Consider the following 16,987-nt stretch of genomic DNA (forward strand, 5'->3'; position numbering starts at 1 on the left):
TCAAGAATGCTTGAAAGTCCTCTATTTCATTGAATGACCATTTTTTCCCTTAAAGTATTATACTAAATTTTGCAATTCTTGCTTTTCATTCTAGCTCCTTTGCCTTCTGGAATATCATATTCCAAGCCCTTCAATCTCTTAATGTAGAAGCTGCCAGATCCTTTGTTATCCTTATTGTATTTCCACTATACTCAAACTGTTTCTGGCTGCTTGCAATATTTTCTCCTTGACCTGGACACTCTGAAATTTGGCTACAATATTCCTAGGAGTTTTTCTTTTTGGATCACTTTCAGGAAGTGATAGGTGAATTCTTTCAATATTTCTTTTACTGTCTGGTTCCAGAACATCAGGGCAGTTTTCTTTGATGAAAGATGGTGTCTAGGTTCTTTTTTTGATCATGTATTTCAGGTAGGCCCATAATTTTTTAAATTGTCTCTCCTGGATCTACTTTCCAGGTCAGTTGTTTCTCCAATGAGATATTTCATTGTCTTCTACTTTTTCATTCTTTTGGTTTTGTTTTGTAATTTCTTGGTTTCTTTAGCTTCCATCTGCTCCATTCTAATTTTTAAATAGCTATTTTCTTTAGTGAGCTTTGGAACCTCCTTTTCCATTTGGCTAATTCTATTCTTTAAAGCATTCTTCTCATTGACTCTTTGGACCTCTTTTGCCATTTGAGTTAGTCTATTTTTAAAGGTGTTAATTTCTTCAGCATTTTTAGGGGTCTCCTTTAGCAAGCTGTTGACTTGCTTTTCATGATTTTCTTGCATCATTCTCATTTCTCTTCCCAATTTTTTCTCCACCTGTCTTCCTTGATTTTCAAAATCTTTTTTGAGCTCTTCCATGGCCTGAGACCATTGCATATTTATTTTGGAGGTTTTGAACACAGAAGCCTTGACCTTTAGGTTTTTCTTTGAAGACCAAATTGTTCCTCTTCACCCGAAAGGATTGAAGAAAATACCTGCTCACCAAGAAAGTAACCTTCTATTGTCTTATTCTTTTTCCCTTTTGGGGGCATTTTCCCAGCCAGTTACTTGACTTTTGAGTTCTTTGTCAAGGAGAGGGTATACTCTGGGGACCTGTAAGTTCTCAGTTCCTCCAAGGTGGCACAATCAAGGGAGAGGAGTTTATTCTTCTCTTGACCTGCGCTCTGGTCTGTGAGCAGGATTCCCTCTCCAGAGCCTCTACCAGCTCCACCATGCCAGTACTCCTCCTCACCCCAGGGCAGCCACTCAGGGCTGAGATCCAGATCAGCTGCTCAATTCTCCCAGCGCTTTAGGCCAGGGCTCCAACAATGGAAGCTGCCAGTCGCTGCCTGGGGCCGGGGCTAGACCACTGTGTCCATTTCTCACCCAAATGAAAGAGCCTTCTCACTGACCTTTGAAGCTATCTTTGGCATTTGTGAGTTGAGGAATCTGGGACCCACAGCTGCTGCCCTGAAGCCCACTCCAGTCCTGTCCTTGCCACAGTGCAGCCCATGTTGGGCTGCACTCCAATCAGCCAAAAAGTATTTTCTTAATGAGCTTTTGTACCTCTTTTTTCATTTGGCCAATTGTGCTTTTCAAAATATTCTTGTCTTCATTGGATTTTTGTGCCTCTTTTACATTTGACTTATTCTATTTTTTTAAGGGGTTATTTTCTTCAATGTTTTTTTAAATGCCTTCTTTACCAAGTTATTAACTCTTTCTCCATGATTTTCTTGCATCACTCTAATTCCTTTTCCCAATTTTTCTTCTGTCTTAGATCATTTAAAAAATCCTTTTGGAATTCTTCCATGGCCTGAGACCAATTCATATTTTTCTTTGAGGCTTCTGATAGGGTAGTTTTGACTTTGTTGTATTCTTCTGAATTTGTGTCTTGATCTTCCTCGTCAGTAATATATTCAGGATCCTTTTCTGCTGTTTGCTCATTTTTCCAGCCCACTTCTTAAGTTTTAACTCTGTGCTAAAGTGGAGTTCTTCTAGAATGCTTGAGCCACTGTCCTAAGCATCAGCATCAGATTCTTTATGCAGCTGTTTTCAGAGATAATTCTAGGGACCTGTAAGTTTTTGGTCCTTTCAAGGTGGCATAATCTAGGGGAAAATGTGTTTGCTAGCCTGTGCTTTGGTCTGTGAGTGACCATAAGCACTCTTTTCTGCCTTTAAAATGTGATCTGGGTCCCAGCTCCCTGGAAGCCACAAGCTCTGGTGTGCTAGTGCTCCTCTCTGCCCTGAGACCCAGGAATGCAACCCAGATCCAAGTATGGGCAATGCAATGGAGTCCTACCCCTGATGCTAGGAAAGGGAGCCCTGTCTCACCTCCAACCATCTGTGGACTGAGAGACCTGGAAACTGCCATTGCTGCCACTGGTTTGTTCACCCCCAAGGTCTACTGCTGGTTTTCTGGTGTGAGGCTTGTGCTGCACCATGCTCCACTCTAACCCTACCTATTCTTTTTTTTTTAAAAATATATTCATTTTATTTATTTTTAATGTTCTACAATCACTACCATAAAACTTAAAGACAACATACAATTCTATATAGGATCTACACATACATTCCTATTGAATACATTTTCACTATAGTCATGCTGTGTAGCAGAACTAAAATAAATAGGAAAAATCATATAACAAACCAAAACATCACACACACACACACACACACACACACACACACACACACACACATGATCTGCTACATTCTGTGACTGAATTCCATAGTTCTTTCTCTGAATGTGGAAGGCATTTTGCCTTAGAAGACCATTGGGAAATTTTTTTTTTTTTATAGCAATCTTGCATTGCTATGAAGATCCAAGTCTACCAGGAAAAACACATGCACACTGTGGTCGTTGCCTTGCACAAAGTTCTCCTGGTTCTGCTCCTTTTGCTCTAACCCTACCTATTCTTAAAAATTCTTGTAGATGGCCTCAACTTCACAGTCAATCAACAAATAAACATTTATTAAAGTCCTATTATGTGACAGGCACTACACAATGGACTGAAAGGTTTTGAGAAAACAAGATCCTACTATGTTTATCATTTGTTAATTTTGAAAAAGCATTACAGAAGTTCAAAATTTCAAGGCACAAAAAATTACTAACAGCACTGATTATCACAATTATGAAAAAAAACAATTATGTCAAAAATTTGGAGACTCCCAAGTTCTAGGGTCAGATTAAGGTCCTTGAAGGCCCTGGGATGCTTTTTTAAAAAACAGATCCTTTGGCAGTTATATTTTTTATCCTCATTTTATTTGCCAACTGAATTTTTTTTTTAAACTCACTTCATTTTAATTTATCAGTTAATGAAAAGACAATTAATACTGGCAACTTTTTTATGTGCATATAAAATGTCCACTTCTGAGATACATGGATATTTTTGCTATCAAACAAAAATTTTAAAACAGAAGGGAGAAAGGAGAAAGAATCAATGAACGAAATTTTTTTTTATGGAGGGGGGTGGTCTAATGACCCAAAAGATTCTTTCAGTACCTTAAATGAATTAGCCTTGCCCTTAAATTTTAATTCCTGGTGTACAATTATAATTTCATGTGATTGTGTAATTTGGTATTGTCAGCTGGACCAAACCAGCCTCTAACCTGTGGATAGCCAGAGCAAAAAAAAAAGCAGGATAGAGACAGAAGAGTCATGAGCAAACAGAAGTTTAATTTCAAACTCTGGGAAATGGCTTGCAAGCAAGGAGGGGATCTAGACCCATGTGCTGTGGCCCCTGGTCATCATGGGAGGGGACCTGAGGCAGTGTGGAGAGATCTCAATATTTATAGCAGTGGTTGAACAGTAAGCAATAGCCCTAACAATGAGGGGTAGTAGCCACAATGTGACAAGTTTGATTCATAGGAGGGCTTTAAGAATAGAACTTGTCCAAGATTGTGCAGTGCTTGTCTAAGTTCAGAGAACACCTGGTCCTGGTCAAAGGAATACAATAATTATGTAATTTTACCACAGGGCAAGATTGTCCAGAGGGTGAGGGCAAAGGATTTTTCTTTTTGCCAAGCTCAGGGCACAGCTTGTTTGCTAGACCTCAGCTCTGATGAACAGGGTATCTCCTAATATCTTGACAATATTAAGTACCTAGTATTTTGTTCATCCTTACTAATATGCCTGGTCTCATGTTCCCCACTGAAATGGCAAATGGAAGGATATTTAATAAATATGCGCCATGTGCAAACCACATGGTCTTCATCCTACAGGATCCTGCAAAACCTCAGACACATAATGGATGATAAAAATGAGCTTAACATCTCTTTTCTTACACCTCACATCACAAATGAGATTTTACACTTCTCCATGCTTGTATGCAATAATGTTTAACCAAAATTCCAGGGATCTAAAGTCAATGCCTTCCATAGAGGGTTTGCTTAACTCCCCTATCTGCGTGTCACTTATAGTCGTGTTTGCTCTTGGAAGTAAGATGTACAAAAAACCTCCCCCTGAAGGAAACATAGGGGTTAAAGTCTCCAAATGTATCTGGGTAAGTCAATGAATCTTTAATCCTCTCTATTTAAAAGGGGAGAGAAATACATGAAACATTTAACTCAAGGAGCTATAAACATTGGTATATATTTTTACTCTGTGACTTTGTGAGTCAGTTCTTATCATAGCCTTCATTTCCAAGCTTAGATTGCCACTCTAGTTGTGCTTATCCATCTTCAAAATGAAAAAATTTTGGTGAATCCCAGCTAGATAAGAGTACTTTCTAGAGACTGTGAAAAAAAGTTACTTAGGGCTCTGGCATTCTGTGATTAGATTTGTCTAAAAAATTCAGAGGCAAAATGGATTGAGGGTGGTTTTAGCTGGGAAAAGACATCTTTTTTTTTCTTTTTCTGATCCTCTCTTGGCTCTTCCCCAGTTTGCTATATCAAATCACCTGAAGAACCATTCCAGTGAAATTCCAAAGAGAGAGCACTGGCTGGACTGGGCAGAGGAAAAATATCCAGTGAGTCAGGATTGTAGAACTGAATTGTCTGCTTAGGAGCTGTATGGACCATGTACTACCAGATGACTGATCACCTTTCCTTTGATTTTGGTCCCTAGAGGCCATTTTCTGCTGCTTCTTAGTAGTGTGGGCTCCTTCAGGTCACATAATTTTCCATGCCTCTAATTTCTTCACATCACTGGTCCAAATTCCTGATGTAAACAATTTGAGACAAATGTAGAAAGCAAGCTCTATTTTGGAAGAGCTCTAACTGATGTGGGGCTAACTGATCTGGGAGAGATTCTGTAGTCTCATTCACTCACCTGTTTCCTAGAGTCTCATTTTCTTCCTGATCTCCATCTAAATCCATCCTCATGGTTTATGCCTACTCCCTCAGTCATCTCTGACCCACGCTGTTTTCTTACTGCTTTCTAACCTTTTATCCTTCTGATGAGGGATTTCAGATGTTGGTAGATTTTTTGCATGCTCAGAAAGTGCCAGTTTTTTCCTTCTTCCTACAGAAACAGCTCATCTCAGGTGTGAAGGCACTGATGCGTGTATTGTTCCTTTATATTCCACTGCCAACGTTCTGGGCTCTTTTGAATCAGCAGGTAAAAAAAGATTTCTTAATAAAAATTCAGGGATATACCTTTCTTATATTTCTTCCTCCCATTTCCTATATACATACATACATACATACATACATATATATATATATATATCACAACAGATATCTCTGTTCTCTAGGGCGCTCGATGGACTCTGCAAACAACTAGGATGAATGGCAACGTGGTGAGTATAAGTCTTTTTGCCATTCTCTTGATCTGTATCAAAGGAGTTAACTTTGAAATGATAGATTATCCATTTGCATTTATTTTTTCACCTCTGTTTGGAGTGGACCTCTGCTTTCTTTGGTATTAGGTATGCCCTTATAAGGAAACTTCATCTACTGGTGAAATTCCTTTCTATCCCCATTCAGTTTTCTCCAGAGATCTAACATAGTCACTTTATCACCGCCTCACTAAACTGCATATAACACAGTCCACAGTTCAGAGAAACCACTTTTACCAGTTCCGACCTGTCAGTTTTCAGGAGGGACAGGGAAGGAGGTCCCCAAAGCGCTAGTGGGCTGCTAACGCGCTAGAACGAGCGCTGGGCTCGGAACCGGAGAGCCGGAGAGCCGGGTTCCAATGCGCCTCGGGCACGAGCTGGGAGAGCCTGCGCACGGCACTGCACCGCTTCCTCAGGGGTGAAGGGGGCCTGCGGCAGTGCCCGGCACACACCTGGCGTTCAATAAAGGCCTGTTCCTCCCGTGCCCCGGGGCATACGCTCAGCACACAAAGCTCCGCCATCGGCGTCGCCCTGGTAACCCGAAGCCCCCGGGAACCTGCTCTACAAGGGCTCTCGGGGGACAGTTTCGCGCTGAGTGGGAAGGGCCACTCCAAACCCGGGGTCCCCCACGCGTGCAGCAGAGAAGGCCCTCCCAACCCTCGTGGCGCCCCAAGCTCCGCAGGCGTCGTTCGGCGTCTCGGGTCTCTCAGCCCAGGAACGACGCCCCGCGGCGGAAACGGTCCCTTCACAGGACGGGAGCCGAAAATCCTTCCGCCGAAGGCTCGGGGCACGTCGTTCTCGACGCCCTTCCGCGCCCCACTCCCCTCCCCCTTTAAGAACTGGCGGCGCCGGTACCTCGCCCTCGCGAGGGGTTTCGCCGAGAGACGGCCACCCGCGGCAGCGGCTGCGGTCGCCCACGTCAGAACGAGGGTACCAACCTTAGCGTCCGATGACGTATCTCTCCGCCCCACAGTTTCACCGGCGAACGGCGGCTGCGCAAAGCAGAGGCGAGCGCTCGCACACCGAAAACCCTTCGGCGGCTCCACTCGAAGCCCCCACGGCCACACCCCCAAACCTCCTCGGGTTGTCAAGCAACAGCCAATCCTCGCCTCCGAGGCTCCCCATTGGCCCGCTCGGGGCTCCGCCCCGCGCTCCGACTGGGCCTGCGACTGGGAGCTTGCGGCCAGAGGCTGGCTGGCTGGCTGCGGCTCCGGGTCCAGGTGGCAGGTGGCGTGCTGCCTAGCTGGGGCGGAGGAGGATGAATGGGCCGGGCGGAACGCCGTACTTGGACAGCCGCGAGCGGGTGCTCAAGCTGGGAGAGAGTTTCGAGAAGCATCCGCGCAGCGCCTTCCACACCGTGCGTTGTGAGTGGGGGCAAGAAGGGGCTGTCTGTACCTGGCCTTCTCCACCGGCCCGTGTCCCCGGAGTCTTCTCCCAGCTGTCCCCCACCTTTCTCCTGTGCAGAAAGGCCGCCCTCCCCCTCCTGCTCGGCCGCGCGCGGGGCCGAGGTATTTAGTGGGGCTGGGAAGCCCGAGGCGTGGAAGAGGAGCTGAGGGGGAGGGGAGGCGCCTGGCCGGTCCGGGGCTGAGGAGGCTGCTGCCGGCTTGGAGGAGGGACAGACAGGTCCTTGTCCTGTAGAAGGACATGCATGGGAAACGGCCAGTGAAAATGCCTGGAGCTGAGCTGAGAGGGATAAGAGAAGAGGGCCCAGGTATAGCCCTGGGGCATACCCAGAGTTGACAGGTGTGAAGATCCAGCAAAGGAAACTGAAGAGTGGTCAGCTGAGGAAGAAGAGAACCAGGAAAGCAATGTCCTCAAAATTTAGAGGAGAGAGTATCAAGGAGAAGAGAGTGGGTGATCAGCAATGCCAGAGACTGCAGAGAAATCAGGAAGGATGAGGTCTGAGAACAGGCCATTAGATTTGGCAGCTCAGAGGTTGTTAGTGACTTTGGAGAGAGGAGTTTCTGTAAAATGATGACGTCAGACTGTAGCAAACTAAGAAGAGAGTGAAAAGAAGGGAAGTAGAGGCACCAGCATTTTCAAGGAGCTTAGGCACAGAAAGGAGGGAGAGATTTGGGATGATATAGGGAATGGATGGATCAAGTGAGGGGTTTTTGAGGATGGAGGAGACATGAGCATGTTTGTAGGCAGTAGGGAAGGAACCAGTAGAGAAGGTGAAGTAGGTGAGAGAGTACAGGTGATAAAGGGGAAGGTCTGCTGGAGAAGAAAGGATGGAAAGACATCACTTGTACAGTTCTCCTTGGCAAGGAGAAGAGGCACTTCTTCATGTGAGAGATGGTGAAGGTAGGATGGTAATAGAAATCATTTGGGTGATGTGAGATGAGGGAAAATGAGGGAGTTCTTAGTGAATATCCTCTTTTTTTTTTTTCAGAAAAGCATGAGACCAGACTCTCAGCTAAGTAAGTAGAGGCAGGGGTAGTCATGGGATTTTTGAGAAAGCATGAAAAGATTTGGAAAAACTGGTATGATGAGGGGGATAATGAGTTAATTAGAAAGGTAGGAAAGATGTCTAGCAGCAGTGAGGGATCATTTAGGTTAAGTAACCTAAATTTGTAAGGGACCCATGGTTTCATAATTTTCTCTAGTTTCATTCAGTAGCACTTGGGTAAGAATCAATGCAGTGGATTTTGCTAATCTTTCCATACCTGCTGTTTCCCTTCTATACTAATACTAAAAAAAAAAAAAATTTAAAAATATGAAAAGGTTCTGATGCTTAAGGACTAGTATGCAAACTGTTCTGTTATACATCACAAGGAGAAACAATCTGGGTAGGAGCAAGTGACTTTATCAGTATGATGTGTAAAATTTTATGTGTTTATAGTAGAAATGAAAAGCAAGATTCATAGAATACACGTTATAGTTATTTGGTACTTTGAGGTTTCTACCTCATATTGATGGGGTAAGTAATGTGTCTCTTCCATACTCCATACAGGGAAACTAAAGCTCTCAAGTGATTTGCCCATAGTCATAAAGTAAGTATTAGTTATCACTTCGTTTAACTACTAGACTCACTGAGGAACTGTGCCTTAGCCATGAGCCCAACAGTCCCTATGCTCTGACAATTGAAAGATAACTGTTAATTCATAGTATTCTCAAGGGTGTGTGCTTCAGTCTTTGCCTAAGAAACTCCTACCTCTTATTCTTCCAGTCTTTGTCATCCAGAAAAATTCTCTTTTCCTTTCATTGACCTCCACTTCCACGTCATGTTTTGACATGGTTCAGTCATGTTTTGATCCTCTCATCATCACTTATAACTTGTTCTTATGAAATCCCAGACACTTCAATTTTCATTTCAGAACACAGTCTCTTCTTCTACCTCTTCCATGCTATGAATAGGCAGTATTGAATATATGCTACTTATTCAGCAAATATTTGATGTTTGTTACAGAAAAAAGGTAATTTTACACAGTAGATATAGAGCCAGGTTTGAAGGAAGACCTGGGTTCAAGTCTCATCTCTGTGAGTCTGGGAAGATCACATGACCTCTCAGGGACCCAGGCTTCTAAGACTAAGTTGCAAGGCAAGTTCATATCTGTTTTAATAGAGCTTCCTTTCCAGGAGTTCACTATGTAAATGAAATCATAGATCCATACTAAATCTATGCTTGTATTTAAATATTTTATATTTTTTGTTCTATTTATATTCTCTATATATCTATTTTATAATGTATATATACATATATAAATGTATGCATGTATATATATCTATTTTATAATGTATATATACATATATAAATGTATGCATGTATATATATAAATATATATATGAATATAAATAAAATGGATATAGATATACATGGTGTCTCCTATATTAGAAAGTGAGTTTCTAAAGAGTAGAGATTTTTTTCATCCTTTGTATTTGTATCCCAAGCACTTAACCCCTTGACCCATATTTGTTCCATAATAAATAAATATTTGTTAAATATTCTATGGAATTAAAGATCATTCTGAGGGGGGAAGCCAAGATGGCAGAGTAGAAAGATGGACCTGCTGTAGCTCTACCCGCCACAGCCAATGAAATATCTGTAAAAAATGATTCTAAACAAATTTTGGAGCAGTAGAATCCAGAAGACGAGAGACTGAAAGAGATTTCCTGCCAGAGGCAGCCTAGAAGGCCAACAGGAAAGGTCTATTACACAGTACTCAAAGCTGAGCGCAGCCCAGCCTTGGCTGCACAGCACAGCAGGGACAGGATTAGAACAGGCTTAAGGGTGTGGAATCATGGTTAGCAGCTGTGGTTCCAAGATCTCTCAACTCACAAATGCCAAACACAGCTTGAAAAGTTAGTGAGAAAGTTCTTTCATCTGGGTGAGAAGGAAGCAGGGTTTGGGCCCCAGCCCAGCCCCAGGGTGGATAAAGTTACTGCAGCAGCTTCTCCTTTTGGAGCCCTCGGGCTAAAGACCCTGGGGGAATCAAGAGGCTGATCTGGATTTCAGCCCTAAGTGGGGGTCCTGTGGTGAGGAAAAGTGTTGGCCTGGTAGAGCAGGAGGTAGTTGTGAAGAGGGAACCCTATTCTCAGATCCTGGGCAAAAAAGCTTGTGGGTGCTTCCAGATCAGAGCACAGGCCAGGAAAGGAGTAAACTCCTCTCCCTTGATTGTGCCACCTTGGAGAAACTCAGAACTTACATGTTCCTAGAGTGTACCCTCCACTTGACAAATGAATCAAAAGTCAATTTTGGGAAAATTTGGGAAAAATTTTGGGAAAAAAGTCAAATTTGGGAAAATGCCCCCAAAAAGGGAAAAAATAAGACTATAGAAGTTTACTTTCTTGGTGAACAGGTATTTTCTTCCATCCTTTTGGCGGAGGAAGAAAAAAGCATACCATTAGAGGAAGACATAAAAGTCAAGGCTTCTACATCCAAAACCTCCAAAATAAATATACAGTGGTCTCAGGCCATGGAAGAGCTCACAAAGTATTTTGAAAATGAAGTAAGAGAGGAGAAGGAAGAACTGGGAAGAGAAATGAGGGTGATGTAAGAAAATCATGAAAAGCGAGTCAACAGTTTGCTAAAGGAGACCCAAAAAAATTCTGAAGAAAATAAAACCTTTAAAAATAGACTAACCCGAATGGCAAAAGAGATCCAAAAAGCCAATAAGGAGAAGAATGCTTTAAAAACCTGAATTAGCCAAATGGAAAGGGAGGTTCAAAAGTTCACTGAAGAAAATAGTTCTTTAAAAATTAGAACAGAGAAGATGGAAGCTAATGACTTTATGAGAAACCAAGAAATCACAAAACAAAACCAAAAGAATGAAAAAATAGCAGATAATGTGAAACATCTCATTGGAAAAACAACTGACCTGCAAAATAGATGCAGGAGAGACAATTAAAAAATTGTGGGGCTACCTGAAAGGCATGATCAAAAAAACAGCCTAGAAATCATCTTTCATGAGATTATCAAGGAAAGCTGCTCTTATAATCTAGAACCAGAGGGTAAAATAAATATTGAAAAAGTCCACCAATCAGCTCCTGAAAGAAATCCCTAAAAGAAAACTCCTAGGAATATTGTAGCCAAATTCCAGATTTCCCAGGTCAAGGAGAAAATATTGCAAGCAGCCAGAAAGAAACAACTCAAGTATTGTGGAAATACAATCAAGATAACACAAGATCTAGCAGCTTCTACATTAGGGCATCAAAGGGCTTGGAATATGGTATTCCAGAAGTCAAAGGAACTAGGATTAAATCCAAGAATCACCTATCCAGCAAAGCTGCATATAACAATTCAGGAAAAAAATGGTCATTCAATGAAATAGAGGAGTTTCAAGCATTTTTGATGAAAAGATCAGAACTGAATAAAAAGTTTGACTTTCAAACACCAGAATCAAGAGAAGCATGAAAAGGTTAATAGAAAAGAGAAATCATAAGGGACTTACTAAAGTTTACTAATGTTTATATTCCTACATGGAAAGATAATATTTGTAACTCTTGAAACTTTTCTCAGTATTTGGGTAGTTGGAGGGATTATACATATACATATAGACAGAGGTCACAGGGTTTGTTGAATAGGAAGGGATGATATCTGAAAAAATAAAATTAAGGGGTTAGAGAGAAATATATTGGGAGGAGAAAGGGAGAAATGGAATGGGGCAAATGATCTCTTCTAAAACAGGCAAGAAAAAACTTTCACTGGAGGGGATAAAAAGGGAGGTAAGAGGGAAAAAGTGACGCTTACTCTCATCACGTTTAGCTTAAGGAAGGAATAACATGCACACTCAATTTGGTATGAAAATCTATCTTACACTGCAGGAAAGTAGGGGAAAAGAGGATAAGTGGGGTGGGGGGGAACGATAGAAGGGAGGGCAAATGGGAGGAGGAAGTTATTAGAAGTAAACACTTGGGGAGGAATAAGGTCAAAAGAGAAAATAGAACAAATGGGGAGGCAGGATAGGATGGAGGGAAATATAGTTAATCTTTCAAAACATAACTATTATGAAAGTCTTTTGCATAGCTACACATGTATAGCCTATATTGAATTGCTTGCCTTCTCAGTGGGTATGGGTGGGGAAGGAGGAAGGGAGAGAAGTTGAAACTCAAAGTTTCAGGAATGAATGTTGAGATTTGTTTTTGCATGTAACTGGGAAATAAGAAATGCAGGTAATGGGGCGTAGAAATCTATCTTGCCCTACAAGAAGAGAGAGAAGATGGGCATAAGGGAAGGGAGAAGTGTGATAGAAGGGAGGGAATTTGAGGGAAGGGATAATCAGAATGCACTGTTTCTTGGGGTGAGGGAGGGGAGAGATGAGGAAATTTGAAACTCAAAATTTTGTGGAAATGAATATTGAAACAATCTTAAAAAAAGATCATTCTTGAACCACATTTTAATTTTTTCAGGAACATTGAATACTGCTATTGTGTATTTCTCAGAAGCACTTCCAAAATTGTTTGGCTGAATATATTAAAAGGAATCATTATTACATTACATCAGATTCCCATGAAGCAATCTCAACATTTTATATAGTCCCAGTACTGGTTGCAATGCCTGATACTTGTAGAGTGCTTGAAAAGATAGAAGTGATTCAAGAGTAAGGATAACCTGACTTCAAATCTGGCTTCAGATATTTATTAGCTGTGTGACCTGGGCAAATCACTTAACCCTGTCTGCCTCAGTTCCCTCATTTGTAAAATGTACTGGAGAAGGAAATCTCAAACCAGTTCAGTATCTTTGCCAAGAAAAAACCCCTAAACCTGGGTTCACAAAAATCAGACGTGGTTGAAACAGTTGAACAACACGGGAACACCCCTTGTCATTGCTACAGCTGCCCTTTTACATAACTTGTCAGAGAATTCAATGCATCTTTAAAATTCATAACTGTTAACCTGCAACAAGCTTTTGAGCAATGTCCTAGAATTACAATCCATATTGGAGTTAGAGTTGAGTCATTATAATCATGGTCTGACTTCCGTATGTTCAGGAGTTCTTTGGGTAATTTCTCCATTTTTATAAAGCTGCTTTAAAAAATATGGAGGCTGCAGCCAGTGTTCAAGATTTAGGATGATGCTAAATTTATAGAGGAAGGCAAATTCATCTTAAGAAAAATATGGAATGTGCGTGAGTGTAATAAAGTTTTGTAAATGCTTCTTCATCTTGTCTTTTTGAATGAGATCAAGAATCTTTTGTACTGTCTTAAATAATTCCATTCTATTTAAGAATACAAAAAAATCCCATTATTTCTACCTGAGAATCCAAAGAAACTTAAAATTAATATATTATTTCCTTTGGCATTGTACTAATATGTCTCTTTCCCAACCCACCACAGTACCATAATTTGTACATCTCTTTTCTTACTTCAGCTTTATGTTTCCAGGACCTGTGATTTGTGTCTGTAAAGGAATTCCACCAACTTGCGTTTTAACACTTCTATTATAGTTTCCAATAATTATGATTGTAGCAAGTGTATTTTGATATATTCATTTTCATTCATCTACACAAGTGAAATACTATGTTTTATGATTTGATGAAGTCCCTTGGTAGGATAGGGCATAGGTGATCTGATCCATATGAGTATTCTCTCGATTGGTGCTGGTCATAACCCATCTATGCCTTCTTATCCTATAAGATTCTTAACCATGTCCTCCCATATACCATTCATTTTAGATTTACTCAAAACATTGGAAATCTTTCTTTTAGGTTTCTAATTATTTTGTGAGTACCAATGAACATTGGGGTTATCAATGTGTTATTCTTTATTCTTTTTCTTTGGTCATATTCTTACCTAGCTTCTTAGTGTCATTGTTGGTAATATGTTATAGTCTATTAATATCTATAATAATTTCTCCATTATCCTTTGGTTTACCTGCAATTTAAATTATATGGACATCATGGATTTTCACCATGTGGCTCTAGATTTTAGGAAAACAGGAAAAATAAAAAGTTCATGTATATGAAAGAGTTAAATTTGGGGATAATACTGGACCTTTAGAGTTGAGCTTTTTCATCCATAAAATTCAGGGATTGAGCTAGATATGATCAATCAATCAATCAATAAACATTAAGCACCTACCATATATCGATCACTATGCTAAGTGCTGAGGATACAAAAAGAAACAAAAGATAGTTCCTGTCCTCAAGGAACTTACAATTTAATGGGGAGATAATATATATAATACAAGCTATATACAGGATAAATAGGAAATAATTAAAAGATGGATATGTATAAGGTAACTTCTAATTCAAAAACTGATGATAGATTCTAAGTAAATGTTAATTAACTACTTAAAACTTTTCAAATAGGGTTCAACAGCACCAGTATCTGTTTTCAAAGGCTCAAAGAAACCTTACCTAAAAGAATGTATTTTGATTATTAATCTGGAGAATGTCGGTTAGAAAAATTGAGCAGCAACTTCACTGTAAAGAAAACAAGGTAAGTAGTTTAATAAAGAAATAGTTGTCCTTTATTAAAAATTATTAAGGAAAGTAAGCAAAATGTCATAGGATTTTTATATTTTAATGTATCTGTTCTATGAATAAGTTTCTTGTTTTATTTCCAAATTTTGGAATCTAAAGTTTTTTTTTTTTGTTTTTATTTTGTGTATCTCCCTATCATATTAAATGGCTTTCTTTTTTGTTTATTTCTGAATGTTAGTATATTTTTTGTGTATCTTATAAATGATTTTCCTTCCCTGAAGAATTTTTACTCACATATTCCAAAAACATTTTCAACTCAGAATCTTTTGATTATGGCAATTAGTATGTCTTGGCAGAATAGCCAATAACTACAGAAACCATTTGTCTCAGATTTTCTGGAACAGCCCCAGTCTCCTACGTAAGATCATGTGTGTTTGTAAAATATGATTACCATCAGATAACTTAAATACAAGGTTCTCCTTGCATCTCCAATGTACATTTATGTAGTGCACTTTATTATTTAAAGATAAAAGTTTCCTGTATTGATACAAATCACATTCTTTTGATATACTATAACAGATGAGTGAAAGAATGAGAAAAGTATTTATTAATTACTTATTGTGTGCCAAGCATTGTGCTAAGGGTTGGAGATACAAATGTAAAAAAAAAAAAGATAGATTTTTCAGTCAAGCATGCATTCTAATAGGGAAAGAGAGTGCATGTAAGGGAGTGATGGCCAGGAAAGGGGGTTTTTGTCTGATGAGTCACAGAGATGGCAAGGCGATGCATCAAGTTAACTAACTTACCCTTTTTAGAAGTAATAGTAATGGTGCTATCACGAAATTATTATCAATTTATTATTCCAGGTAGAAGATTGGGATGGGAGGTAGGTAGATGGTAAAAGGGCCTGGTTGGATGGTTATATGGCTGGATGTAAAGGTAAACTATGGCCTGGTAAATAGGCTTAGCAGTAGTGCTACTCCTTATCCTCTTCGAGAGAGTAAGACCAGCTAAATAAGCTAGTGTGTACTCTCTTAAATCACCAGTCAATTTGGTTGGACTCTAGGGTGGGAGCTCCAAAAATGAATGGATGAATTTCCCTAGGTACTGAAGCCCTGGATTATAGAGGTTCAGGTAGGGAGAAATAAGGTTGTGGGGTAGGACTGAAAGGATGGCTATACTTAGTAGAGAAGATGAAAAAGAAGACCCATTGGAGGAGATGGCTAGGAGGAAAGTTAAGGCAGTGTAGGTTTAAAGAAGACAAAGGAGAAGGAAATTTCAAGAAAAGGTAGGTAGTTAACAATCTTAAATGCTACAGAGAGCTCAAAGAGGATGAGGACTGAGAAAAAAGCTGTTGAATTGATTTGGTGATTTGGGAATCATAAACTTTGAGAACATTATTTAAGTGGAGTGGGAAAAGAAGTTAGTTTGCCAAAGCTGTAGGCAAATCATCAGATTTGGAATCAGAGAAATTGAGTTTAAAATTCTGGTTGTTATTTACTAGGGGTACAACCTTGGGTTAAGTAAGTTCAATTCTCTGGGCCCCAGTTTTTCAGCTGCAAAATGATAGCATTAGAGCAGATGACCTCTAAGATACCTTCAAAATCTAAATCTATGATTTTAGGATCAAAAGCAGTACTATGTAGTGGTTAGAACTCTGGACTTGGAATCAGAGGACATAAGTTGAAATCCTATCTTACATAGCAAGTCAGTTAATCTCTTTAGGCCTCAGCTGCCTCTATGTAAAATGAGAAGTCTCGACTTGAATATCACAAAAGCCAAGCATGGACACCCCAAAAAGAGAACTCTGTCTTGACATGCTTTCTAGTTTTATGGTCTCTTCTACACAATTCTGATGTCTGGCCTAGGAGTAATTTCTTACTGACCTTAAGTCGCAAACCATTTGTAAAGCTGAAATGATTACATTTCAGGTTTGTGATGTCCTCTCATGACAGTAAAAAGCATTAGTAATGGTGAGGGGACTTCAGTGGTCTAATTATTTCACTTTAGAAAGGTAAAACAAGCAAGGTGTCCTCAATGCTCTTTGGATTAAGTAAAAATTTGACTGAATTTCTGTAGTAGTTGATTTTTGATGTGTCTTAACCTTTTACTGATGTAGCTGAGTAGCAGACAGAGTGGAGAAGGAGAAGAAACATCTCCTCACACTTTTCTTCCAGTTCTTTTCACTATTGTATGTCTGATTATATTTCTGTGGTGAGCCTTTATGCCTTTCTCTTTACTGTTTCTTTGATTCTTTCCAGACCCTCCAGGGAAGGTTAGGGTCCAGCTGAACATTTGCCACCTGAATTTTGTGCTTCCTTGTGTTAATCTCAGTGGTTTAACAGTTAGGCCTGTGTGATCAACCAGGTGGGTTGCTGTATTCC

The 16,987-nt window shown here is 40.1% G+C and overlaps 1 protein-coding gene across 5 annotated transcripts in view; it reads left to right on the forward strand.

Moving 5' to 3' along the window:
- The window catches only part of EAF2 (ELL associated factor 2), a 118,982-nt gene that overhangs the window by 82,164 nt on the left and 19,831 nt on the right, over positions 1-16,987 (forward strand). Inside the window, exons 1-2 of one of the 5 annotated variants that reach the window (XM_072613867.1) lie at positions 5,657-5,701; positions 14,490-14,619. The exons of 1 other annotated variant lie outside the window; for it this stretch is intronic. The gene's annotated coding sequence lies outside the window, so the exon portion shown is untranslated. Of the gene's footprint in view, positions 1-5,656; positions 5,702-7,024; positions 7,105-14,489; positions 14,620-16,987 lie in introns of those variants that run through there. 3 more of the 5 variants (XM_072613865.1, XM_072613866.1, XM_072613868.1) reach the window with 3 other exon arrangements.

Source organism: Notamacropus eugenii, chromosome 5 (genome assembly GCF_028372415.1).
Source record: "Notamacropus eugenii isolate mMacEug1 chromosome 5, mMacEug1.pri_v2, whole genome shotgun sequence".
In the NCBI taxonomy this organism is placed as follows: Eukaryota; Metazoa; Chordata; class Mammalia; order Diprotodontia; family Macropodidae; genus Notamacropus; species Notamacropus eugenii.